The sequence below is a fragment of the Typopeltis vanoorti genome, chromosome 4 (assembly GCF_054136105.1).
Source record: "Typopeltis vanoorti isolate ZY-2024b chromosome 4, IOZ_Tvanoo_1.0, whole genome shotgun sequence".
In the NCBI taxonomy this organism is placed as follows: Eukaryota; Metazoa; Arthropoda; class Arachnida; order Uropygi; family Thelyphonidae; genus Typopeltis; species Typopeltis vanoorti.
In genome coordinates this window covers 157,385,514-157,412,619 of record NC_143552.1, presented here as the reverse complement: position 1 = coordinate 157,412,619, position 27,106 = coordinate 157,385,514, and the positions used below count along the sequence as shown (strand labels likewise).

Sequence of the window (27,106 nt, the reverse complement as noted above, 5' to 3'; positions counted from 1 at the left end):
GTATGATAGATATGTGTGAATGTTGGATAGTGCTTGATATAATGTTCAGGGCCTCCCTCGTTGAAGCTGAGGACTTCATGGATTTGTGCATATAATAATGTATCCTGTACTCAACACACCTCTAAAGTAAATGTCACACATTACTTAATAGGTAGTCTATGGAAATTTTTGCCAGCTGAATTAGTCAGTAGACCAAAATGCTTTCAAAAGTATTTTGGAAAGAACTCTGAATACTGCCTGAAAAAACAGAAAAGAAGTAATTGATCAAATTAGAGACCACAAATATTCTTTTGGAAGAATACTAGTTTAAAAAGGATTTCTGTAAGTGTATTTGTAAACACTGCATGAAAGATTTGTTAGACTAGCATAGTATCTTGATACTTGATAGTATGCTTCAGGAAATGTTTAGCCAACTCTTACTCTAGTTACCAGAATGTCTCAGATTCAGTTTAGCAGCCTAAATTCTATTACAATAGAAGTATTCCTTTGATGGTTGCTAAAGTACAAGCTGACTGTGTGATAATGAGATACCAGCACAAGCAGCTGGGTTAGTACTAATTTCTATTAGTTTTACATTTATGAAGTTCTTAGCTCTGTTGTAAGTAAGAATTTTAATACTGAAGTTATTCACATTTTTGTTAATATAATTTTAGATGCTTCGTGAAGGTAAAAACAAAATTTCTCCTCAATCTTCACTAGAGAATGAATTGAAACCTATAAATTGTCTACAGAAAGAATCCAATGATCCAAAACAAGATGATGGTGAAGATTATAATCTTGTTCCTGAATTTCACCAGTCTTTTAGTGATTCAATACAAACAATACTGGAAAATGCTACTCAATATGTTGAGCCAACAGGTAATAATATCTCATTTAAAATGTTTCTGAATAAGTTAATTCTGATTAATACTTTTTAATAATTATGTTTAATAAATGTAAATGAGTTTTAATTCTCATCACATGACATGAATACAACACAAAAAAAAATTGTTTTACTTTTTTTCTTGAGCATTTATAATATACTTGAAATATATGTAGTCAGAATTGACATAGCTAACTTTTGAACTTTTCAGTACATACACATATTTTATAGATCTGAAAGTCAGTAGTAGGTAGTGTGTTTGATTTCCTATTATACAAAGGCAGTCTGAAAAGTTCTTGGCCTAACAATGAAAAAACGAATTTATAATTTCAAAATTATTTTTATTTTTCAACATAATCTCCCTTGTGAAAGACTTTGAAAAACTGCTAAATGAAACAAGCAGTGATGACAGCACGGTGATAAAAAACACTGACCAGGCATGCAGTCAGGAATACATATCCATACTTGAAGTAGAAAAAGCCATCAAAGGCTTGAAATGTGGAAAGGCAGCAGGAGTAGATGATATTCGACCAGAAATGCTGAAGTATGGTGGTATAAGAGTCTTACAGTGGCTGCACTGCATAGTTCAGAAAGCCTGGACAGAGGGGCGAATTCCCGATGATTGGAGTAGAGCTCTGATAGTACCCATATATAAAAAGGGAAATAAAACTGAATGTGAGAATTACAGAGGTATTTCCCTACTGAGTGTTCCTGGCAAGATCTATGCAAGTATACTTGAGAAACGGTTGAGAAGAATTGTGGAAGAAAAGCTTGGTGAAGAACAAGCTGGATTCAGGCCCAAATAGAGGCTGTCAGGATCAGATCTTCACTTTACGACAAATAGTCGAGAAAGCATGGGGAATACAACAAAGATCTGTATTTAAGTTTTGTCGATTTGGAAAAGGCATATGACAAGGTGCCAAGAGAGAAGCTATTCAATACGCTGCAGTTATATGGTGTCAATGGGGCATTATATCAAGCAATACTTAGTCTTTATTTGAGTTGTGAGTCAGCAGTTAGAATTGAAGGAAGTACAGGAAGATGGTTTAATGTTAAATCTGGTGTGAGACAAGGATGTACATTATCCCCTCTGTTATTCTTTATCTATATGGATCGCATTATGAAGGAATGTGGTATTAAACCTTATATCAAAATTGGAGATGTTAATCTCAGCTCTTTGCTTTATGCGGATGATGTTATACTTCTAAATAAATCCGCTACAAGTCTGCAAGATTCTCTGACTAAATTGAATAGCTGTTGTAATAGATATGGTATGAAGGTCAGCAATAAAAAGACAAAGACAATGAAAATAGGCAGAATCATTGAAAATGTCAACTGTGTTGTGAATGGAGAACCTGTGGAACAAGTAAAACATTTCAGCTACTTAGGCACAATTTTTACTGAAGATGGTAAACTAAATATAGAAATAGACAACAGAATCAGCAAAGCTGGTATCGTGGGAAGTCAATTGAATAAATTCATATGGAATAAGAAAGAAATTAGTCGGAACACTAAATTAGCTGTATACAAGACTGTGTTCAAACCAATTTTAACTTATGGATCTGAAAGCTGGGTCAGAAGTAAAACACTTGACCAAAGACTAGAGACCGCAGATATGAGAGTCCTGAGAAAGATTAGAGGCGTGAACAGATGGCATCAATGGCAATATCATATTAAAAATGAGGATATTAGGAAAGAACTTGACATTGTCAGCATCCAGGAATGCGTTAGCAGAGCTAATCTCAGATGGTATGGTCACTTAAATAGAATGGGAGAGGAAAGATTAGCAAAACAAGTGTTCTCTGCCAGGTTGGCAGGAAAACGACCCAGAGGAAGACCAAGATATAGGTGGATTGATACGGTACAAAGTGCCTTAGACGATAGAAATATAAGATCTGATGATGTTGGAGTCTTGACAAGTAACAGACTGATTTGGAGGAAAATTGTAGATAGGAAGTTAGTAATGATGTAATTTTTTCATGTAGTACTGTCATATCCTGTACACCCCTTGAGGGTACATGGCAGGAATTTGATGATGATGATGATGATGATGATGATGATCTCCCTTGTGACTAATACATTTATTCCAGTGATGCTCCAGTGCCATTATCCCGTCCCTGTAGTGCTTCTCGGTAAGATCTGCAAAATACCCCTCTATAGCTGCAATCACTTCTTGATTTGAAGAAAAACGCTGACCAGCAAGGAAGAATTTTAGTTTTGGGAAGAGATAGAAGTCAGAGGGAGCGAAATCTGTGAGGAATAGGGTGGATGTTCCAGCAATTCATAGTCCAGATCCCTTAATTTTCCCATTGCCAAAACACCTTTGTGGGCAAGTGCATTGTCCTGATGAGAGATGATTTTTTCCTTCTGCAAACAGGTCTTTTCTCACGAATTTTTTCGCCTAGTCTGGTTAAAAGATCGGAATAATATTCCCCGGTTATTGTTTTAGCATTTTCAAGATAATTAATTTTAAAAAAATGCCTTTAGCACCCCAAAACACCAATGCCATGACCTTTTCTGCTGTTGGAACTGATTTTGTCTTCTTTGGCGTTGAACAACCAGCTTCTGTCCACTGTTTTGACTGCTATTTGGATCCTGTGTAACGGTGAATCCAAGTCTTATCCATAGTAATAAATCAATGCACAAAATCAGTTTTATTCTTGTTAAAACGTTTCAAGCACTGTTCAGATTTTCATGCGAGTTCATTTTTGATCTGCTGTGAGCAAGCATGTCACCCATCTTGCACAAAGCTTTTTCAATTGCTGAGACTATAGGCATTTCAAAAGAAATGCCTGTAATCTCAACAATTTCATGCATTTGATCAATGATTTCTGGTGTTGTTACACTTTTTGGACATCCTTCGTGTGGATCACCTTCAAGGCTGGTATGGCCTCATTTAAACTCGGCAGCCCATTTCTTAATTGTCAAAAATGAAGGAGAAGAGTGCCCATAAAATTTTATGAACTTCGAATGAATTTCTTTTGGCATTAAACCTTCTTTTACAAAGAATTTTATAATGCATGATACTCAGTTTCCTGGGGCAGAGCTGACTACTACCGGGTGCGTCCCCAGGTGGCAGATCGGGGAACAGCCTTCAGATATGGAGGCTAGCTGCGATATAAGCAGAGCAATCTGGCGAATAAGCAGCCGTGGACCAACAGCCACTGAGCTATCAGGGCATGGGGGAGCAGAAGTGGCAACTCTGTTTCACTTGAAACCTCACAAAGCCCAATGACCTCGGTGACATGGTGAGTAGTGCCGCCATTAAATAAGCACCTGCTGGGGTCACTGCCCCTGACACAAGGTTGAAGCCAAATGATGACGGAAAAGCTTGTGATCAGAGATTTGCAGATGGCAATATGATTATATTGTGTACGTCTGTAATACTGAAGAGCAGAAAGCAAACGGAGAAACTACTGCTCTACCTTATCTCCAGAACAACCACCATGGCGAGCAAACCCTTACAATTGGCCCCAAGTTCCCGGCGTCCCTTAAATGGGACAGGGGTGTGAAGAATCTCCAGGCTCAAAATGGTGTCCACTTTTAAAATTGCAACTTGGAATGTCAGAACTCTGTATGAAGCTGGCAAATTAAGAAATGCCACAAGAGAAATGAAGAGGCTGGGCATCCGGATTTTGGGAATTTGCTAGACAAGATGGCCAGGATCTGGAAAGTGTCAACAAGATAATACGACAATGTATTACTCTCTGGGAATGATGAGAACAAACATTGACATGGTGTAGCTGTAATAGTAGATGAAGAAATCAATAAATCAGTAATAAATTGGATTCCATTTTCTGAAAGGATAATGCTGTTACAACTTAAGGGAAACCCCGTTAACATAAATATCATCCAAGCTTATGCACCCACAGCTGACAAAAGTGAAGATGTTGAAGAGTTTTATGAACACCTAAAAGAGATTAAAAACCTAACAAAGAAACATGATATAAACATAGTGATGGGTGACTTCAATGCAAAAGTGGGAAGAGGGGGGTGATGGAGAAATTGTTGGCGAACATGGCTTAGGCACCAGAAATGACAGAGGAGATCGCCTAGTCCAGTTCTGTCAGGAAGAAGATCTAACAATAGCAAATACCTGGTTTAAACTTCCACCCAGAAGACTGTACACTTGGAAATCGCCTCAAGATAACCAACATAACATTGTCAGAAATCAAATTGATTATATACTGATAAATAAAAGATTCCACAGTAGTATAAAGAGTGCAAAGACTTATCCTGGAGCAAATATCTCATCAGACCACAATCCCATAGTTGCAGAAGTACGTCTTAGATTAAAATCAGCTAAAAAATCACAAAAGAAGAAAAAGAAAATTGATGTAGAAAAACTGAAAGACTCGAACATAAATAAAAGTGCCAAGACACAGCTTAGCCTGCGATTACAACAGATTAACATAGAAGAAAATAAAAGTGTGGAATCTCTTTGGAATAGCTTGAAGAATGCCATTGTAACAACAAGTATTGAAGAAGTAGGTTATGTGAATAATATAAAACAACAGGAATGGATGACAGATGAGATTCTTTCTTTTATTGATACAAGAAGAATGTACAAAAACAAAGACCTTGCCAGGTATACAGAAACACATAACATCATCAAGAAAAAAATAAAAGAAGCCAAGGAAAATTGGATGAAAAATTTATGTACTGAAATTGAACTGCTTCAGAAGAAACATGATAATTTCAATCTGTATAAGAAAATCGACGAAATTTCTGGAAAACTGAGGAAAAAGCAAATAGTGTCTCTAAGAGACGAAAATGGAAAAATAGTTCTAGAAGAAGAGAATAAAGCACAGATTTGGATAAAATATGTAACAGAACTTTTCAATGATACTAGACAGAAGCCTATAAATATAAAAGATAACATTCAAGGACCAGCAATCATGAAATGCGAAATAGAGAATGCTATACGAACAAATAAAACAGGAAAAGCCAGTGGACCAGATAGTGTGCAAACAGAATTTTTAAAATTAATAGAAGTAGATAACATCAAACTTCTTGAAAAACTATTTAATAAAATATGTGATGAAATATCTGATGAATTTCCATCAGATTGGCTCAAATCTACATTTATCACTGTCCCAAAGAAACCCAAAGCGAATTCCTGTGGTGACTTCCGACTTATTAGTCTAATGAGCCAAACATTAAAAATATTTTTGAAAGTAATTCAGAATCGTATTTATAGAAAAAGTGAAGAAACTCTAAGTGAAACACAATTTGGCTTTCGGAATGGTTTTGGTACTAGAGAGGCCCTTTTCTGTACCCAAATATTGATACAAAAATGCATAGAAAAACAGAAATCTGTCTTTATGTGTTTCATAAATTTTGAAAAAGCATTCGACAAAGTCAGACACACTAACTTAATAGAAGTCCTTCAACAAATAAGGCTAGACGAACAAGACATAAGACTAATAACAAATCTGTATTGGAATCAGTCAGCTACCGTTCAATTAGACAACATTACCACCAGTGATATTAACATCAAAAGAGGAGTGAGACAAGGATGTGTGCTCTCACCACTCCTGTTCAACATATATGCAGAGGTAATCTTTAAAAAAGCATTGGAAGAATGTCCAGAGGGAATCACAATAAATGGAAAGATTGTTAACCTTCGATATGCAGATGACACCGTGCTAATTGCAGATAATATTATGGATCTCCAAAAACTCATTCACAGAGTATACATAGAAAGCCAAAGAATGGGAATAAATATAAACATCATCATCAAATTCCTGCCATGTACCCTCAAGGGGTGTACAGGATATGACAGTACTACATGAAAAAATTACATCATTACTAACTTCCTATCTACAATTTTCCTCCAAATCAGTCTGTTACTTGTCAAGACTCCAACATTATCAGATCTTATATTTCTATCGTCTAAGGCACTTTGTACCGTATCAATCCACCTATATCTTGGTCTTCCTCTGGGTCATTTTCCTGCCAACCTGGCAGAGAACACTTGTTTTGCTAATCTTTCCTTGCTCATTCTGTTTAAGTGACCATACCACTTGAGATTAGCTCTGCTAACGCATTCCTGGATGCTGACAATGTCAAGTTCTTTCCTAATATCCTCATTTTTAATATGATATTGCCATTGATGCCATCTGTTCACGCCTCTAATCTTTCTCAGGACTCTCATATCTGCGGTCTCTAGTCTTTGGTCAAGTGTTTTACTACTGACCCAGCTCTCAGATCCATAAGTTAAAATTGGTTTGAACACTGTGTTGTATACAGCTAATTTAGTGTTCCGACTAATTTCTTTCTTATTCCATATGAATTTATTCAATTGACTTCCCAACATATCAGCTTTGCTGATTCTGTTGTCTATTTCTATATTTAATTTACCATCTTCAGTAAAAATCATGCCTAAGTAGCTGAAATGTTTTACTTGTTCCACAGGTTCTCCATTCACAACACAGTTGACATTTTCAATGATTCTACCTATTTTCATTGTCTTTGTCTTTTTATTGCTGACCTTCATACCATATCTATTACAACAGCTATTCAATTTAGTCAGAGAATCTTGCAGACTTGTAGCGGATTTATTTAGAAGTATAACATCATCTGCATAAAGCAAAGAGCTGACATTAACATCTCCAATTTTGATATCATGTTTAATACCACTTTCCTTCATAATGTGATGCATATAGATAATGAATAACAGAGGGGATAATGTACATCCTTGTCTCACACCAGATTTAACATTAAACCATCTTCCTGTACTTCCTTCAATTCTAACTGCTGACTTACAACTCAAATAAAGACTAAGTATTGCTTGATATAATGCCCCATTGACACCATATAACTGCAGCGTATTGAATAGCTTCTCTCTTGGCACCTTGTCATATGCCTTTTCCAAATCGACAATACTTAAATACAGATCTTTGTTATATTCCCATGCTTTCTCGACTATTTGTCGTAAAGTGAAGATCTGATCCTCACAGCCTCTATTTGGCATGAATCCAGCTTGTTCTTCACCAAGCTTTTCTTCCACAATTCTTCTCAACCGTTTCTCAAGTATACTTGCATAGATCTTGCCAGGAACACTCAGTAAGGAAATACCTCTGTAATTCTTACATTCAGTTTTATTTCCCTTTTTATATATGGGTACTATGATAGCTCTACTCCAATCATCGGGAATTCGTCCCTCTGTCCAGTATTTCTGAACTATGCAGTGCAGCCACTGTAAGACTTTTATACCACCATACTTCAGCATTTCTGGTCGAATATCATCTACTCCTGCTGCCTTTCCACATTTCAAGCCTTTGATGGCTTTTTCTACTTCAAGTATGGATATGTATTCCTGACTGCATGCCTGGTCAGTGTTTTTTATCACTGTGCTGTCATCACTGCTTGTTTCATTTAGCAGTTTTTCAAAGTAATTACTCCATACTTCAAGGATATCTTTTTCTCCTATTTTCATGTCACCTTTATCATCTCTAACTCCTTTTACAGCACTCTTTCCTCCATTCCTAAGCTTCTTCAACAACCTCCAGAATATTTTGCCACCTTCTTGATATTTATTTTCTATATTCTTGCCAAAGTCCTCCCATGACTTTTGTTTAGCTAGTTTTACACACTGTTTAGCTTTCTTACATTTGTCTCTGTATTCTGTAAGAGTAAAAGCTGATTTATTTGCCAGGAACTTTTGATATGCTTTCTTCTTTTCCTTCACTGCCTCTTTAACTTCCTGTGTCCACCAGTGAGTTCTGATTTTTTTATCCTTGCACACAACCTCACCACATGCCTCTCTGGCAGAATCAATCAATGTTTTCTTCAGAGTTTGCCACTGAATCTCCAAGATTTGATTTTCCTGTTCTCAAACTCTTTCATTTTCTTTTCAATAATCTTTCTGTATTTTAGTCTACAGTTCACATCTGAGAGCTGCTCAACTTTTATTCGCTTTAAAACTTTCATACATGTTATTCTTTTCAATATGAAATTCAATTTTATCCTGCTCAAGACTAAATAGTGATCACTTCCAATTTCAAATCCTCTGTACACTCTGGTGTCCTGCACCAGGGAGAAAACATCACTATCAACAATAACATAGTCAATGAGACTTTTCTTATTCCTAGCCTCTTCTCTCCATGTGAATTTGTGCACATTTTTATGTTGGAACATGGTGTTAGTAATAACCAGTCCTTGTCCTGAGCAGAAATCCAACAGATATTTGCCATTATTATTAGCTTTGCTCTTTTCTCCAAATTTTCCCAAAATATTTTTGTATGTCTCACAATCATTTCCTACTCTGCTATTTAGATCCCCAACAAGGACCAACTTTTCCTTTTTCATTGTGTCAGTTGCTTTTTCTAAAGCCTCAAAAAATTCTTCCACTTCTACCTTAGTAGAACCTTCTGTGGGACCATAGGCACAAATAAGTCTCATTGTCCAGTTCCCCATTCTCATATTTGCCCACATTACTCTACTTGAGACTGACTGCCATTCAAGAAGATTAGCCTCGTATTTTGTGTTGAATACTATGGCTACTCCTTCTTTTCCTTGATTGTCATTGCCTGAATATAACATTTTTTATTTATTGCTCAGAAAGATCTCACCAGTTTTGGTCTTTTTTGTTTCAGTCACCCCTATTATGTCGATCTGGTACTTATCTAATTCCTCAGCTAGCTCCATTTCTTTGCCATTCAGGCTTCTTATGTTGATAGTACCGATCTTTAACTCTGGTGATGTTGAGTTGGGGTTTGTTTTCAGATTTGTTCCAGTAGCTGACTTTTCGCTGTTCGCCCTGGTTCCCTGGCGAAAACAACGGGGGCCTTGTTTAACCGGGCAACGCCCCAGCCGGCATGAAATTTTGTCATGTTGTACCATCATTTTTTATTTTGGTTTAACCAATAAGAATACAATTTGGTCGGCTAAATCCCAAATTGCCAGCCCATCCTTGTTCGTTCAGTATCAAAGTAGATACCCAACAGGATGCACCACGAGAAGGTGAGGATTGGACATTAGGTCAGAAGCCCTGGTCGGTTCTCCGCATTCCTTTAAAGGCTATGTGGAGGTCTCCTCTCAGTTATACAGCTTTGACCCTTAATATAAACATCAACAAGACAAAATACATGATCATCATCAACCATCCAGCCTCATCAATGAAACTGACACTCAATGGGAAAAATATTGATCAAGTGTCAAGATATAAATATCTTGGTTGCTGGCCTAATGAACGGTGGGATCCAGAAATAGATATAAAGACAAGGATTGAAGTTGCACGGCAGTCCTTCATGAAAATGAGAACACTATTCTGCAGTAAAGACCTAAGCATGGAAGTCAGATGCTGAATGCTGAAATGCTACGTGTGGTCTATTCTGCTCTATGGAGTTGAAACATGCACATTGAAGGCGACAACCATCAAGAAAATCGAAGCCTTTGAGATGTGGCTATACAGAAGAATGCTAAAGATATCATGGACAGAAAAAATTACCAATGAAGATGTCTTAAAATCCATTGGCAAAGCTAAACATCTTGTACAAATAATCATGAAACGAAAAACATCGTATCTTGGCCACATCATGAGAAACAGCAAATACCAACTTCTACAAACTATTTTGATAGAAAGAATTGGTAGCAAAGGAACTAGAGGAAGAAATAGAATATCATGGTTTGACAACATCAAGACATGGACAGGAAAGAGCAGTGCACAACTGCTCAGATTAGCACAAGAGTGCAGTTTGTTCGCCAAGATGGTCGCTGACCTTCGATAGAAGATAGCACAATAATAAGAAGAAGATACTCAGTTTTATCCAGTTCAAGGGATACAGCCACTTTTGCTTCATACAGCTGTATAAAACAAACTACTTGATAAAATGACTTGCAGTTTCACATAGATGTTTATGACAGATCTACCAACTTAGAAAAAAAAATAAATATAGCCGATAGTGTTGCTATCTATGGTCGAGGCTGAGAACTTTTCAGATCACCCTCATATATTATATTTTGGAACTGTTCTGAGCTTTTTCCCTGCATAAATTTCCTAATAGACAAATTGAAATGCAGCTTAACAGGAATGTTCTGTATATCCAAGTGCATAATCATAATTATAATGTCCTGAGAAAGACCTAATAAAGATGTGGTATTGCATATCAGAAAAAGTGTATACCAGTTTAGTCATGCATTCAGTTTCTATTTGGATGAAGAATTTGAGAGACTGTCAATTTGAGTAGAGAAAGAAGTGATTATATTATGGGCTGGTTACTTAATGAAATAGGAAAAAGTTGAATATGTGGAGGATTTTAATATGGGAGGTATTAAGTGGGTGAATGAAATTGCTTATAACAATCATCCAAGTTTTAGAGCAACTTTGGGATAGGCAGCCTCATGTAGAGAGAATATGATCTAGGATTGTGTGCTGATATCAGATGAATTAATAATAGATCACATTAATTACTTAATGATCTTATATAATAGTGATTATTTGACCTTTGCAGAGAGGAAAATGATAATTAGGAAACATAAAAGGGATGGAATTGCAAAACAATTTTAGAATAGGATTAGAGAAGTATTAACTGTGATAGGCATTGTACAATGAAAGTGACAGTAATGCATGGGTGGTACCTGTTTGGGATTAGTACCAGTAATGCAGAATGGATAAAAGTGAAAAACATAGTACATAATTTAATATTTAAATTTAAATTTATCATATAAAGTACATTTCTTAGCTGGTGTGTTTGGTTTTCAACCTACCTCATTAAACGTTTTTCCATTTCAACAGTAAGATTGTCACTTTTATAGATAACTGTAATATTGACTAATGTACCACTTTTCACTTCACTTAAAACTTTATCTTTGTTTTTAACAACTGTAACAAGTAGTGTGAGGTGAGTCTAGCCTGTCTCCTCTCTGTGTATGTGATATATCATAGTCACTAAATTTAATAATTTTAATCTTAGCATGTAATGTAATAGGTTTATACATTGTCTTCTTTTCACTGGAGCAACAGCACCCTTACTTTGAATTTTATTTGTGGTTATTAACAACGATGAAATAAAATAATCGTTACAAACAGTTTATAATTAACAGTAAACCATCAGAACACAGAGATATAGTGAATAATCATCATCATCATGCGTATCAAGGATTTAGGCCTAGCATGGCCTGTTCCGTCCTTAGAAGTCATCATTTAAGAGGATGTCCTGGTTTTCTTTTTCCTAATGGCTTGTACTTTATGGCTTGTTTGGTAATCTTTGTTATCATTCTTTGATTTGTTCCATTCCATTTATGTTTATTTTTTTTCTATTAGAGGTTCTTGGTTTAATTCTTTCATAATTTCTTTGTTTCTTTTGTGTTCTGATCTTACCAGGAACTGAGTGTTCCTGGCAAGATCTATGCCAGTATACTTGAGAAACGGTTGAGAAGAATTGTGGAAGAAAAGCTTGGTGAAGAACAAGCTGGATTCAGACCAAATAGAGGCTGTCAGGATCAGATCTTCACTTTACGACAATTAGTTGAGAAAGCATGGGAATATAACAATGATCTATATTTATGTTTTGTAGATCTGGAAAATGCATATGACAAGGTGCCAAGAGAGAAGCTATTCAATACGCTACAGTTATATGGTGTCAATGGGGCATTATATCAAGCAATACTTAGTCTTTATTTGAGTTGTAAATCAGCAGTTAGAATTGATGGAAGTACAGGAAGATGGTTTAATGTTAAATCTGGTGTGAGATAAGGATGTACATTATCCCTTATCTATATAGATCACATTATGAAGGAAAGTGGTATTAAACGTGATATAAGTATTGGAGATTTAATGTCAGCTCTTTGCTTTAGGCTGACGATGTTATACTTCTAAATAAATCTGCTACAAGTTTGCAAGATTCCCTGACTAAATTGAATAACTATTGTAATAGATATGGTATGAAGGTCAGCTTTAAAAAGACAATCAAAATAAGTAGAATTGTTGAAAGCGTCGACTGCGTTTTGAACGGGGCACATGTGGAACAAGTGAAACATTTCAGCTACTTAGGCACGATTTTTACTGAAGATGGTAAATTAAATATGGAAATAGACAACAGAATCAACAAAGCTGGTATGGTAGGAAGTCAGTTGAATAAATTCATATGGAATAAGAGAGAAATTAGTCAGAACACTAAATTAGCTGTATACAAGACAGTGTTCAAACCAGTTTTAACTTATGGATCTGAGAGCTGGGTCAGAAGTAAAACACTTGACCAAAGACTAGAGACCACAGATATGAGAATCCTGAGAAAGATTAGAGGCGTGAACAGATGGCATCAATGGCAATATCATATTAAAAATGAGGATATTGGAAGAACTTGACATTGTCAGCATCCAGGAATGCGCTAGCAGAGCTAATCTCAGGTGGTATGGTCGCTTAAACAGAATGGGCGAAGAAAGATTAGCAAAACAAGTGTTCTCTGCCAGGTTGGCAGCAAAACGACCCAGAGGAAGACCAAGATATAGGTGGAATGATATGGTACAAAGTGCCTTAGACGATAGAAATATAACATCTGATAATGTTGAAGTCTTGACAAGTAACAGACTGATTTGGAGGAAAATTGTAGATAGGAAGTTAGTAACGATGTAAATCTTTCATGTAGTACTATCATATCCTGTACACTCCTTGAGGGTACATGTCTGGAATTTGATGATGATGATAAACTGAGTTCATGAATACTGCACATCAGTTGCAAAAACTGTTGTATGGGTGAATAGAGCATTGTATAAATGGGCATTCATCATGACTGAAAAGCATTGTAAGGCAAGGTATTACTATAGATAAGGTAAGAAGAATTTATTAGAAATGCTCTGTCCAGTATCCTTTATATGAATAATAGTTAAACTTTCACAGGTAAATAATTAAGCAGGGCATAACATGGCAAACCCATTCACTTTTTATAAAGAAATCACAAGATAAATTGATCATTGCATAATCACTGTGACATAATTCATTTGTTTTTCAGTAAAACATTTCATAGTTTTCCTTATAAGAACCTACTAATTAGATGTGCCAAATAGGTGTGGTGATGATGATCAATTTCTCATCATAATTTAATGATGAATAGATAAACAGGTAAATAGTATTTGAAGGAGAGTCAAGAACCGGGTGGATAGAAGAAAATAGTATTTGGTGTTAAGGATCTTGCTGTTTATATTTATAAATGATTGAGATTGAAATCTTAAACGTAAACACTTAATGTGCTTACTTTTAATATTCCAACCAATGACCAAGGGAAGTGGCTTTAAATTCGCAGTGCACAAATGCAAGCATATTTGATTTAAAAAAAAAAAAAGTAGCGTTCAATAATGTTGATTAGAATGAATACAAAGATTTGGATGTTTTGGTTGTCATTAGTAGAACAATTATTAAAGCACTTTTATTTCCTCTTTTTAGCCTAAAGTTTTTAGATATAAAAAAAAAAATTAGATAAAAAATTTAGCTTTAAGTTTTTATTGGATTATTCTTTCTTTCTTTCATGGTTATATAGTGGTCAGCATTTATTGTGTGGAAATTATGAAGACAGACATCAGTAGAGCAGTTACTATATTTAATGATAAAATAACTCAGTCTCAACCTTCATATCACAGTCATCATCAGGAATAAACATATATGCACTAAAACACAATCTACGTTACTACAATACGTCATAGTAAACTATAGCAAAATTACTTTGTTAACTGTTTACCCATCAGCAGATTCTGAAGAATTAGTACTAGGTTATAAGCTAAACCTTTATAAAGAATAGCTACATCCTTCACAATAATGCTTTACAAAAGATAGATAGATAGAGAGAGAGAGAGATTATCATAAGGCCATACCATACATTAGGGAAATATATGAAAAATTATACCTCTACAAAAATACAGTATTAAGGTGCATTCAAACCACTCACAAAATTAAAAAGCCTGCTCAGCTCCTCTAAAGATCCTCTTCCCCATTTTGCACACCCAAAGGTATACAGAATCCAGTGTGCCCGTAATTTACTCTACATAGGGAAAACAGGGTGCACAATCCCAGTACAAAAAGAACAACAAGCAGTAAATTCCTTCACTTTGACCTGAAAACCAGGCTTTTCTGGTGATGCACCTCAAACCTGCCACAGAATTGATTGGAGAGCATGCAGTTCTCTTACATCATCCCAATCTTAATAACAATGATGGATTAGTGGTTCCAAAAGTCAGAAAGGCCCATCTGCAACCTATATAGCATCCAGGGATCAGAACTCAAAAAAAAAAAAAAAAAAAAAAAGTCCGAACACAAGAAAACTTGGTCAATAGATGATAAACAGGACCATAGAGAATTTAATGAATAGCTAATGATGTGGTTCTACTCACTCAATCATTATTATTAATTTTTTTCCACTTTCCTTTCTTGCCTTTTTTAATTTAAATTTTAAATATAAATTTTACACTTCCTCTGTTTCTTTCTCTTGCCAGAGGTCAGGCTAGGTAACTGATTAACAGAGCAGTTATGCCATAGCTCAGTAAGGTAGCTTATGTGATGTAGCTTGTGTTTTAGTGTATGTATATTTATTTCTGATGATAACCTTGATATACAGGTTGAAATGTCAAGTTATTTTATGTTTGCTTTCAGTAAAGTTTGCTTTCAGTAAAGTAATTGCTCTAACATGGGTGTTTGTCTCATAATTTCTACACAACAAATTTATTGGATTATGATTCATATTTTAACTCATTTAAATTTTTAATGGATATTGAGAAAAGTTATTCAGAGAATAAATCTTTTCTCCACACAAAGTGCATGGAAGGATTTACATATTGATAGTTGAAACAATTGGTTATTTGAAATTTGTTGAATTTATTAACAAGAAGCAAGAGAGGTGATTTAAGTTAGTTGGAAATAAGTTAGGTAATAGATTTGTGCCTGAAAATACTTCAGGCATAAGCTTTGCTTGCATAAAGAATTAAACCAAGAATATAATTTCTTGTTATCTTTAATTTATAGTATAACCAAGCGGAAAAACTTCCAACAACTAACTCTAATCCAGAGTATTTTAATACTAAGGTGTGACACCTTGTGGCTACCGAAGGTAGGTGATACTGGGTAAGTCTTGGATTCCCATGTTTTCGATGCGAGCCAAACATGTGTCTTGCTGCATATGTGGGAATCCCCGATTTACATACAAAAACTTTACAGGCTTCAATAATAGTTAGTGGGCCAGCTTATGTGGTTTTGAATGGACGAGATGATTATTAAGTCTTTTAAAAAATGCGGCATAAGTAATGTGATGGATGGTATAGTATGCCCACGCTTTTGAGATCTACACTTGGAAACCTGCTAAGAATAGTCGATTAATGCTGAAGGGGAGAAAAAAAAAAATTCATGCTGAAAATGAAGGACCTACGAATTGGTTGCCAACAGGCGAAACTACGTGCTTTATAGGTAAAATTTTCCAACTGTTATACAGCAATATAGTCTACAATTATCATAAAAGATATGTTAATTTTCCAACGGGTAATAATAAACAACTCATCCCACAACACTCAGGACTGATTACCCTATTATCGGAATGGATTCTCCTTTTGTTGACATGCGCAGAAGTGTCGAAGGGTCTCTAATCTGTACCATACTGAAGGTGACTTAGTTTTTGAAGAGAGTGATAACAGTAGTTCAGACAATATGAAAAGTGACAGCAACAAGATAAGTGAAGATGAACTGAATGCTGCTGGTACAAGTTATGGTAATAATAAATGAAATTTAAGGTTTGTGGATATTTTTATATAATATATTTTTTTTTTTCTAAAAATTGTCTCAGAAATTTGGGATGCATCTTATCGCCCGAAAAATATGGTAATTTATATAGGTTAGGTATGTTTTGCTGCATTTGGCTCAGTCAGGCTTTACTACAGGATTAATTTACAAGTACATTCCTTGCTCTTCTAATTGAAAAGACTGAAAAATTGTTATAGCTTGATGATACTCTAATTAAAATATATGTAATGGATGTCTAATTTAGCACTTAACATGTCAGTATTGTTCGTACATTTTGAGTTCTTATATGCTAGATGACTTTCATCACTAGGTGAAACTCCACTACCACCCTGTTTATTGTTGGTATGACGGTTTACTGTTTCCATGTTTCATCTTTAAAATAGGATCTCCAGTCTCTCTTTCCTTTTTTTCCAAATGCAATGCAGGTGATGGTGGGCATGCTCTCCACACTATAATTATTGACCTAGGGAGTCTACTTCCTCCATTTGAGAATACAGCAGTAAAATGTTTCTGCAGGCCAACCAGATGGAACATGGGACCAAACCTGTAGGTGACACTTCAGTAGGCTTCCTGATCAGCTGACAGATAATGATTCTCTTGGTTACTCTTGCAGGTTGTACCTGGAGGAAGTCCAACTATAGCAACTTGTAGAGAGCACTGCTGGAGCAACAACTGGATTGGAGTCTAGGCACTCCCTGTGTTTGGTGTCATGTCCCCAAGTCCTGTAGTCTCTAGATTTTTTCCAATATTCCACTAACATGAGAGCATAAAAAATTAGTGTTACTGTGGTATTAGTGTTAAAAAAATCTCCCATAAAAAAAGCAGCAAAAAAAAATAAAAATACACCTAATAACAATCCAACAAAACAATCCATAAAAATAAAATTAAAATGAAATTAAAAAAATCCACACAGACCTTACAAACATCTGCTATTTATCACTGAAACCATCTGCATCTCCTCTAAGTTTTCATAATATATCATGCATAACATCCTTCATAAGAAGGATGAAGCATGTGCTTTTGCCATGTCTGATATCCCATGCCAAAGGTTTTATTAGGCTTAGAATCTGCTTTAGCTCAAGATTTTCTTGCCTCATTTTGTTGCTTTCATTTGCTGCTTTTGCAGTCCTCCTAATTTCTGATGATAATACTGACCTTTCTGATTGTCTCTGAAAGTTGATTTCATACAATAAAATCACCCAGGTGGTGAGCCAATCTTCCTTGATGATTTCAACATCCACAAAAAGTGCACCTTTCTGTCCACTTAAGCCTTGATTATCTATCACAAATATCGTTTTGTAAAGGAGAGTCCTTTGATAATTGGATATTATTGTGAAATTTAATAGCTTCCTGCTCCTTTCACGTCTTTTGATATTTTTCAAAGCAAGTTAAGGTGCTTTTTCACTTTATTTCAAAAAAGTGATTAAAAAATTCTTGTCCTACAAGTACTAGCATTTTTCTCCTTGTAGGAACTTCAATTCATTTTTAAGGGTGATGAGATTTCTGGAAATCGATGATTTTGAGAGAAAAAAAAAATCACTATAAGGGATGAAAACTGAGGCTCTGTAGCAAATGTCAGGAATTTGTTATGAAGCAGGAATAAAGAATAGCATTCTTTGTACCATTTTCTTAGAATATCCATTGCTCACCAGTAGTTGGAAATGCGAGTGTAGAGATTTCCTTTTTTTAGTATATTACTATTACTATTATTACGGGCAACTCCAATATGTATAATATGTAATTTTTGTGATTATATGGTGCAGTGAAGAGAAATGTAGATAATGATTGTATGAATGGGCTTATAGTATATGCTAAGAGAGAGGTCTCTTTCTGCTTTTTTCAAAATAAAAACATCTAGGAAAGTTAATTTTCCTTCATTTAATCAGTGCTGCGTGCAATAACATTTTTCTAGCCTCAAAAAACAAACAAATCAAAAATTTAATTCTATGTACAAGAAAAGTTTCTTCTCAAAAGTCACCCAACCTGATGAAAAAATACAACAGGTGGTCCCCGGGTTACAGACGACCCAACTTACGGAACTCCATAAATGTAAGTTGGGTCCCAAGGCTCCCCATAAGGATAATTAAATAATTAAATTAATAATTCGGGATATAGTTTCTTTCACACATGTGACCAAACCCGCACTTTGCCGTATTATTAAAGCAGCACTTCTTGTTATTTGGAAGTCATTTTAAGGGCCTGGGTCACACTTGCCATGTTTGATGATCGGTTCTTGAACTGTTTTATTCCTGCTGTGGAACATTATTGTTCGTAAAAAAAAAAAAAAAAAAAAAAAAAAAAAAAAAAAAAAAAAAAAATTCCCTTTAAAATTCTGCTTGTGTTGGACAATTCTCCTGGACATCTAACATCTTCACTCTAATGTAAAGGTATTTTTACTTCCCAACACTACATCATTACTACAGCCAGTGGACCAGGGAGTCATTTCTGCATTTAACTTATTACTTACAGCATACATTTCCACGAGTACTCGGGGCTACGGAATATGATGTGATGACCTTGAGAGAGTTCTGAAAGAATGATAACATCCATGATGCCATCAAAAACATTACTGATTCTTGGAAGGAAGTGAAGCGATCAACAATTAAAGAGATTTTCAACAAACTATGCCCTCGATTCTGTGATGATTTTCATGATTTCACAGAAGACATCGCTGAAGCCAGAAAAGCTATGGTTGATAGTGGAATGCACTGCAGTTGGACATCAATGAAAATGATGTTATTGACTTACTGGAGTCCCATTCACAAGAATTAACCAATAAAGACTTTATAGAGATATAGAAGCAACTGATAGAATCAGAAGATCCAGAGCCAAGAAAGTTTATGACAAACAACTTATCTGAAGCCTTTCATCTTATTGAAGCAGGATTTGCTAAGCTTGAGGAGCAAGATCCTATCTTTCAACGGTTTACAATGGTTCACCACGCAATTAGTGAGAACATCAGCTGCCACAAGGCCATTTATGATGAAAAAAGAAAAAGGCTGTGCAAACAACCCTAGATATGTTTTTCTAGAAACAAACTTCAGTGGTAACTCCCCCCCCCTCCTCCAGAAACAGAAGTAAATCCTGATTCTTCAGCACCAGGTGCATCCTCTCTAGCACTGTCTCTATCATCATCTTCCGATTAATGTTAGCATACCATCTTGCCTCAGAAATACCCATTCCAGTAAGTAAGACATTGATGCATCCTTTAATATTCTTTTTTTGAAATTTCTCTATTGTGTGAGTTTGTTTTTATGTTCTGTTTGTTTCAATTAAAAGAAAGAGCATAATAGTTTCTGTAACTTATTATTATAGTATTACACTGTAATATTATTGCTATATATGAGACATTATAGTATTGTTGTTGTTATTATTATTATTGTCTATGTGCTGTTCATCAGGGATCAGAGTTACATACAAATCCTACTTAAAGATGTTCTCAGAAATGTATCTTGTTTGTAACCTGGGGACTGCCTGTATTTAACGTTTTTAATCATCACTTGATATCAGTGGAAAAGGGTTCATGTGGAAGCTGGCATTTTAAATAAAGGGAATGTGTTCTGGCATGACTTTGCTGTCATGCCAGAACACATTCCTAAAATAGATAATATTTGCAACGTAGAAAAGGCCCTTTACTTTCTACCCCAACTTGTTGCAAGTAACATCAGATTGAAGACTGCAATCCTTCTATTTCTTTCTCATCCTCCTAAAAAAAAAGGATATCAGTTCCTCAGAAAAAAGTGCTACTGTGTCTACATTTTTCTTCTTTATATCATTTGTTCCATATTGTCTTATTTCAAAATATTTCTTTTTTTTTTTTTTCATCTTTTATTTATTGTGCATTATTTAACATCTAGGTGGCCATGGCAGATCTAAAAAGAAGAAGACCCAAAAGGTGCTTTTTACAACTTCTATGAATCGTTGCAAGTAATAATGGACCTTATTTCTGTATTTATCTTCTGTGCTATATATTCTGGTCAAAACATCAGCTTTTATTTCCTATATTCAAAGCTCTCTGCTTTGTTTGCTTGCATTATGTGTATTTATATGTAAAATATGTAACTAAGTTTTTTTTTTTTTTTAATATATAAATCTGATTTGTCAGTTTTCTTGTATTATATGATACTGATTTAGATAAGTGACACCTCTCATTTAATCTAAACAGATTAATTCTGAAAATAACATTACTTTGTTTACATTATTGGATTTTGATCTTGCTTATTTATGTAAATGTTACTTTTTAAGAGAATTAAAAAGGAAAAAAGCCATTCAACTGTAAAACAAAAAGTGTGAATGTGAAACTCGGCTGAAATAAAATAATTGCAGCTCTTTATTTGTTGTTAGCAAATGAAATCACGCAGCATATTTTCTGTCTGAAGACATGGTTGTAGGAATTATACAGCATGTTGCATAACCATCGTAAAATATTATTACCAGAATTTACTTACGTTTAATTTAAATGTCTTTATTTGTAAAATTTTCAGATAAGTTTCATAGCCATTGTCAATACAATTAAAGGAAAGCACAAAAAAAGAGAACAACAGTAAAATTGAAAGCACGTGATATGTGCATTATCGGCTGCAGGAGAATAACTCCATTGGCATTAATAGATATTCAAAATAAATTAGTTAATAAATTATTTTACATTCCTTGGTGTAGTTTTGATTCATTGTAGTTGGTGGGTTGAGTGGTGGAGACAGAGTTGTAGAGTAGGTGCCCTTCCTCAATGAGTGTTTGGACTCCCTAGAGGTGTCATGTAATAATAATAATATTTTTAAATATAAACAAAAAAAATTAATTACAGATTAAGGAATATATGAATGGTGAGTATTAGTCAGTATAACTCCCCAAAATTAAGAAAGTTTTAGGCAATCATTTTTGTTCTGGTTTGGATTGTGAATATGTGCTTCATAGCTTTCCTTGTATAGTGTCTTTTCAGAAGAAAATAACTTTTGTGTAACACTTTGGTTTTGTTCCACTGAATAAATTGTAGATAATGCATGGATTGCTAAACCAGATTTGTGAAATGTATTCCTGATACTCTTCAAGACAAATTTATGCAGAATGACCAGTTTGTCCATAATAATATAAGCTGCAAGAGCAGGGGATTCTGTAAACTGAAGGTTTCTTATCCTTCAGTTTACAGAAAGAGGAGAATATTTTTCTTTAGGTGAGATATGGAAAGTATTAAGTTTGCTAACTGGATTTGTAAGTTAATCTGTCGAAGTAATTTTGCTATGGTGGTGGATGCCCAGTGAATGTCTCTTTCCAGAGTGCATAATCCAAACTATGAAATTCAGAGGTGGCAGTGCGATGATATGGTCCTGTTTTTCCCTCTATTTGTGCTTCCACAAACATTGAACTCCAAAAGGTATCTGAACATTTTGGACAATGCAATGCTTCCTGCTTTGTGGCTTTTCTGCAGAACTGATAATTATCTCTTTCAGCAAGACAATGCTGAAAGAGACAGCCATGTGACACCAGACAGTGTCATAAGGCTGCTGCTGTATCCGTGTGATTTGTGGGCATAAATGTCACCACACTTGACTGGTTGCCACAGAGCCCGTATCTCAATCCTATTGAACTGGAGCATTGTGTGAGGTCAAGGGACATCTGCCCCACAAAGTTCGGGACCTCATTACATGCTTACAAGAAAAATGGAACCAAAATTCCCATTGATTACTATCATACACCTGTGGAAAGTATGTCCCGTGGGATTGGTGCAGTCATCGCAGTGAAAGAAGGTCCTACATCTTAAGGTGGCACCATGGCTGCTTGTTCCTCACAGTATGTCCATGACTTCTTTTCAAGCAGTGTATGTTAATATTTTCAAGATAAGTAATTTGACACATTAACAGCATGACATATGCCTATGCATGTGCTTAAAAGTAATGCATGCCTGTTAATACTCTGAGTATTGCAGTGAAGCAATACTGAGTATTGCTTCACTGCAATAAAATAACACCACTTGTTGATTATAGTTTTTAAATTATCTATTTAGCATAGCTTTCATCTCATCTGTGGGCATCTTATCTTAATTCATATTCCTGAGATGCATAGTACTTAGCAGCCTAATTGAAAATCATCTTTAAGATTAGATGAAGAGAAAAATGAGGAGAGTGGTACCGAAGAGACAGAAGTGCTTGTCAGTGGATAAGTAGTAGTATGAGAGAGGAAGAGAGAGCGGAAATACAAGAGGAACAGGGAAACGGGGGGGGGGGGGGGATGACATGTCATAGAGTGAATGTTGAAAGTGTCAGTGAATGTGTGTATGAGGATGGAGTATATTGCAATGTTGGGTGGAGAAGTGGAGACTGAGCAGGTATATGTGGTAAGCGGTGATAAAGGTGATTTGGCAGGTGTAGTGGGGAAATCACAACCAACACATGGCTTGGATAGGACTGGCTATAAACCTAAAAATGAACTGTTGTGTTTGTTTACAAATGCCAGAAGTATCAGAAATAAGGGAATGAAATGGTTTCAGTGATTGAGTTTATTCCACCCTAAATCGTTAGAATAAGAAACATGGTTGAATGAAGATGATATAACGGGAATAGAAATGGAAGGATACAGTATTTTTCATGAGGATAGAAAGGGCAGGAAGGAGTACTGCTGATGATAGCAGGGGAATTAAGTCCACATAAGGTAGACATGAAAAGGGGAAATAGTGACAATGGTTATGAGGCAGTGTGGTGTAACATGGAGGTTGAGAGGAAGACATATTTAGTTGGATGTTGTTATAGGCCTGGGATTGTGGAAGGCGGTGATGAAGAAATGTATAAACAACTTGGATTAGTGAACAAAGGAAGGGTAATTATTATGGGTGATTTTAATTATGGTGGTATAGATCGGAATGAAGAGATAGCATTTGGGAATAAGGAAAATGAATTTCTCGAGTTCTTCAGAGTTAACTATCTCAGGTAGCACGTAAAGAAAGGCACTCGAAGATCAAGAGTTCTAGATCTCATCATTTCATCAAAGAATGTAATTGTTAGAGGAGTTTCACATTGGTGAAAGTGATCATGAAGTGAACACAGTAATCACCTGTGTTGTGGCTAGTCATATGCAGACTTGCGAATTAAGGATATATGTGGAATTATAAGGCTGGTGATTATGACAAACTTAGGAGATAACTTCGAGCTATAACATGGAATTGAGGAGTTGAGCGGTATGGAAATAAATGCTTCATGGGAACTTACAAAGAAATACAAAATAGCATCAATGTACAAATGTATCCCAAAGGCCAAAAGACTGAATAAGGTAGGTGTAAAATGGATGAATGTGGAGCTTAAGCATGAAATCTGGAAAAAGAAAGTACTTTGGAGGAAGTACAAGATGAATAATGGTAATCAGTCACATGAAGAATATAAAGAACAAGCCAGGAGAGTGACTCAGTTAGTAAGGAAAACAAAAGTAGAGTATGAGCAGAAATTGGCAAAGCAGGCTAAGAAAAACCCTAGAGAGTTTTTTAGATATGTGGCAAGTAGAAGGAAGAATGATCATGGAAAGATGAAGTTAAGGGATGAAAGTGGTAGAATGGTGACTTCTGCAGAAGACATTGTTGAGGTATTCAATGATCGGTTTATAAGTGTGTTTCATCCTGATCAGGGTGGAATTATGAGGAACTTAAGTGTAGAGGACATAGGAGAGGATAGCTTAATTGTGAATGAGCAGGAGGTATTTGAGGAAATAAATAACCTTGATGTTAATGAGGCAATAGGATTTGATGACATATCACCATGCACTGAATGAATTGTTTGAGGTAGCAAAAGAAAAGAGTGAGAGAGTTAGAATGATTAGTCTTTTGCCACGGTATGACAGTAAAATGTTTAAAAGGAGGGCTATAATTGCAAATGACTTTATGCGTGGGTTATGTATGACGAGTGGTGTGGAATTTGTGGATGTGTGGAGTGAGTTTGATGGGCGAAAGGATCTATATAAGATGGATGGCTTGCATTTGAATGGTTACGGTGTAAGAAGACTTGAGAAAGTGTTGCTGAATGTAGTGGATGTGCAAATTCAGGGAAACTAGATTTGTTAGGGGGGGGGGAGTAGAGATACAGTCCTTATGGAGGCAGTTGAATGTAAGAATGAATATAATATGCCAGAGCAAATAAGGACAACAAATCTGAGTGGGATAGTTAATATAAGGCATCAAGGTGGGGTAGGGGCTAATGGGGGTCTTAAATTCATGTACACTAATACTAGGAGTATTAGGAACAAGAAGGAAGAGTTTTTGGCCATGGTTGGCACTTCCAGACCACAGGTTATAGGTATTAGTGAAACATGGCTGACTGTAGATGATATAACTAGTGGGATTGAATGTGATGGGTATAGTGTGTTCAGGGCTGACAGAGAGAATAAAATGGGGGGAGGAGTATTGTTGATGATAGCTGATGAGCTCCAGCCAAGGAGAATAGAAGTTGAATTGCAGGATAGAGAAAAGAGCACATTTGAGGCCATTTGGTGTGAGATTGTGGCTAGCAGAACTAAATATACAATTGGGTGCTGCTATAGACCAGGTGATGGAAAAGATGGTGGTGACAGTATGCACAAGCAAATAGAAGAAATGGGTGGAAGGAGGGTGATTATTATGGGAGATTACAACTATGGTCGCATTGATTGGAGTGAGGAGAGGACACACGGGAGGAAGGAACTGGATTTTATGCGGTTATTAAGGGATAACTATCTGCGACAGCATGTAATGGAAAATACTAGGGATCAGAGAGTGCTTGACCTAGTAATTACATCTGAGGATTTGGCTGTAACAAATATGACCACATTGCCACCAATCGGTGAGAGTGATCATAGGGTCTTAACTTGGGAGGTGGCTAAAGGTGTAGAATTTTCAATTAAGACAGGGTACATGTGGAATTATCGGGCGGGAAAGTATGACAAGCTTAGGAGTTTGATTGGTTCAGTGCCATGGCATGTACAACTGCAAGGACTAGAAGTTGATAGTGCATGGGAGGTAGTTAAGAAGTGCTTGCATGAAGCAATGGCTGACTGTATACCTAGAGTCCGAATAATAAATCAAGTAGGGGTTAAATGGATGAATAACACCATTAAGCTTGAGTTGCAAAAAAAGAAACAACTATGGAGGGAATTTAAGGAGAAGGGTGACCGGCAGGCACATGAACGGTATAAAGCGCAGGCCAGAAGGGTGACGAGTGTGGTAAGAAAAGCAAAAAAGGATTACGAAAGAACATTGGCCATGCAGGCTAAAGAGAATCCTAAACAGTTTTTTAGATATGTAGCAAGTAAAAGAAAAAATGTACATGGCAAATTGATTTTAAAGAATGCCGATGGTAGGGAGGTAACTGAATCAGTTGAGATAGTTGAGTTACTGAGTGAGCACTTTGCAAAAGTATATCATCCAGGTTGTGACATTGCAGAAACGAATAAACCAGTAGATTATACGGGAATTGTGGTTAATGAAGTGGAGGTGAGTAGTCTATTGCATAACCTCAATGTCAATACATCTGTGGGATTGGATGGTATACCAGCTCGTGTTGTACGAGAAGCAGCTAAAGAATTGTCAGTACCCTTGACCATTTTGTTTAATTTGAGTCTCGGGTCTGGGTTAGTCCCGAGCGGGTGGAAAGAGGGGAAAATAATTCCACTGCATAAAGGTGGTTCCAAGACTGCTGTTGTAAATTACCGACCGATTAGCATATCAGGAATCATTGTCAAGGTCTTAGAGAAAATAGTCAAGAGGAAAATACAAGATTGGATAGAAGAAAATGGGATACTGTATCGGGGACAGCATGGTTTTGTGAAGGGTAGGTCATGCCTCAGTAACTTGCTCACGTATAATAACACAGTGACGGCTGAACTGGATAAGGGTAATGGGTTTACGGTGATTCTACTGGACCTTGCCAAGGCCTTTGACAGGATTCCACATGGAATTCTAATCAGTAAATTGCAGCATATGGGAATGGACATAGGGTTGGTGAGATGGATAGGAGGGTGGTTGACAGAGAGATATCAGAGAGTGGTTTACTTGGGAGTAGAGTCCACAAGACGGCCTGTGACTAGTGGTGTGCCACAAGGATCTGTTCTTGGACCACTGCTGTTTAATTTGTTCATAAATGATATAGGAAATGATCTGAGAGGAACAGTACATTTGTTTGCGGATGATGCGAAGTTGGGTAGGGCAATAGTGAATGCAGATGACGTCAAAATTTTGCAGGATGATTTGGATAGATTGGAGGTCTGGGCTAAGGAGAATGGATGTCAGTTTAATGTGGCAAAATGTAAGGTTATGCATTTTGGGATGAAAAGATTGGCGGCAGTTTACTGCATTAGTGGAACCCTGCTCCAGGAAATTGATGAGGCACGAGATTTAGGAGTGTTGGTGGATAAGGAATTGAAATTTAGGGGACACATTGCAAAAGTGACCAAAATAGCTCATCAAATCACTTGGTTGCTGAAGAATACGTTGACAAGCAGAGACAAGCAGGTTATTGTTCCTCTCTATCGAGCCTTGATAAGACCCCATCTAGACTACTGTGCTCAGA

At 36.0% G+C, this 27,106-nt stretch overlaps 1 long non-coding RNA gene across 1 annotated transcript; it reads left to right on the top strand.

Annotated features, from left to right (window-relative positions):
* The first annotated feature begins 657 nt into the window (after positions 1-657).
* On the top strand, positions 658-20,919 carry LOC150107786 (uncharacterized). The gene is made up of 2 exons (XR_016548219.1): positions 658-858; positions 20,444-20,919. It is a non-coding gene; the product is annotated as an uncharacterized LOC150107786 (long non-coding RNA).
* The last annotated feature ends 6,187 nt before the right edge of the window (positions 20,920-27,106 follow it).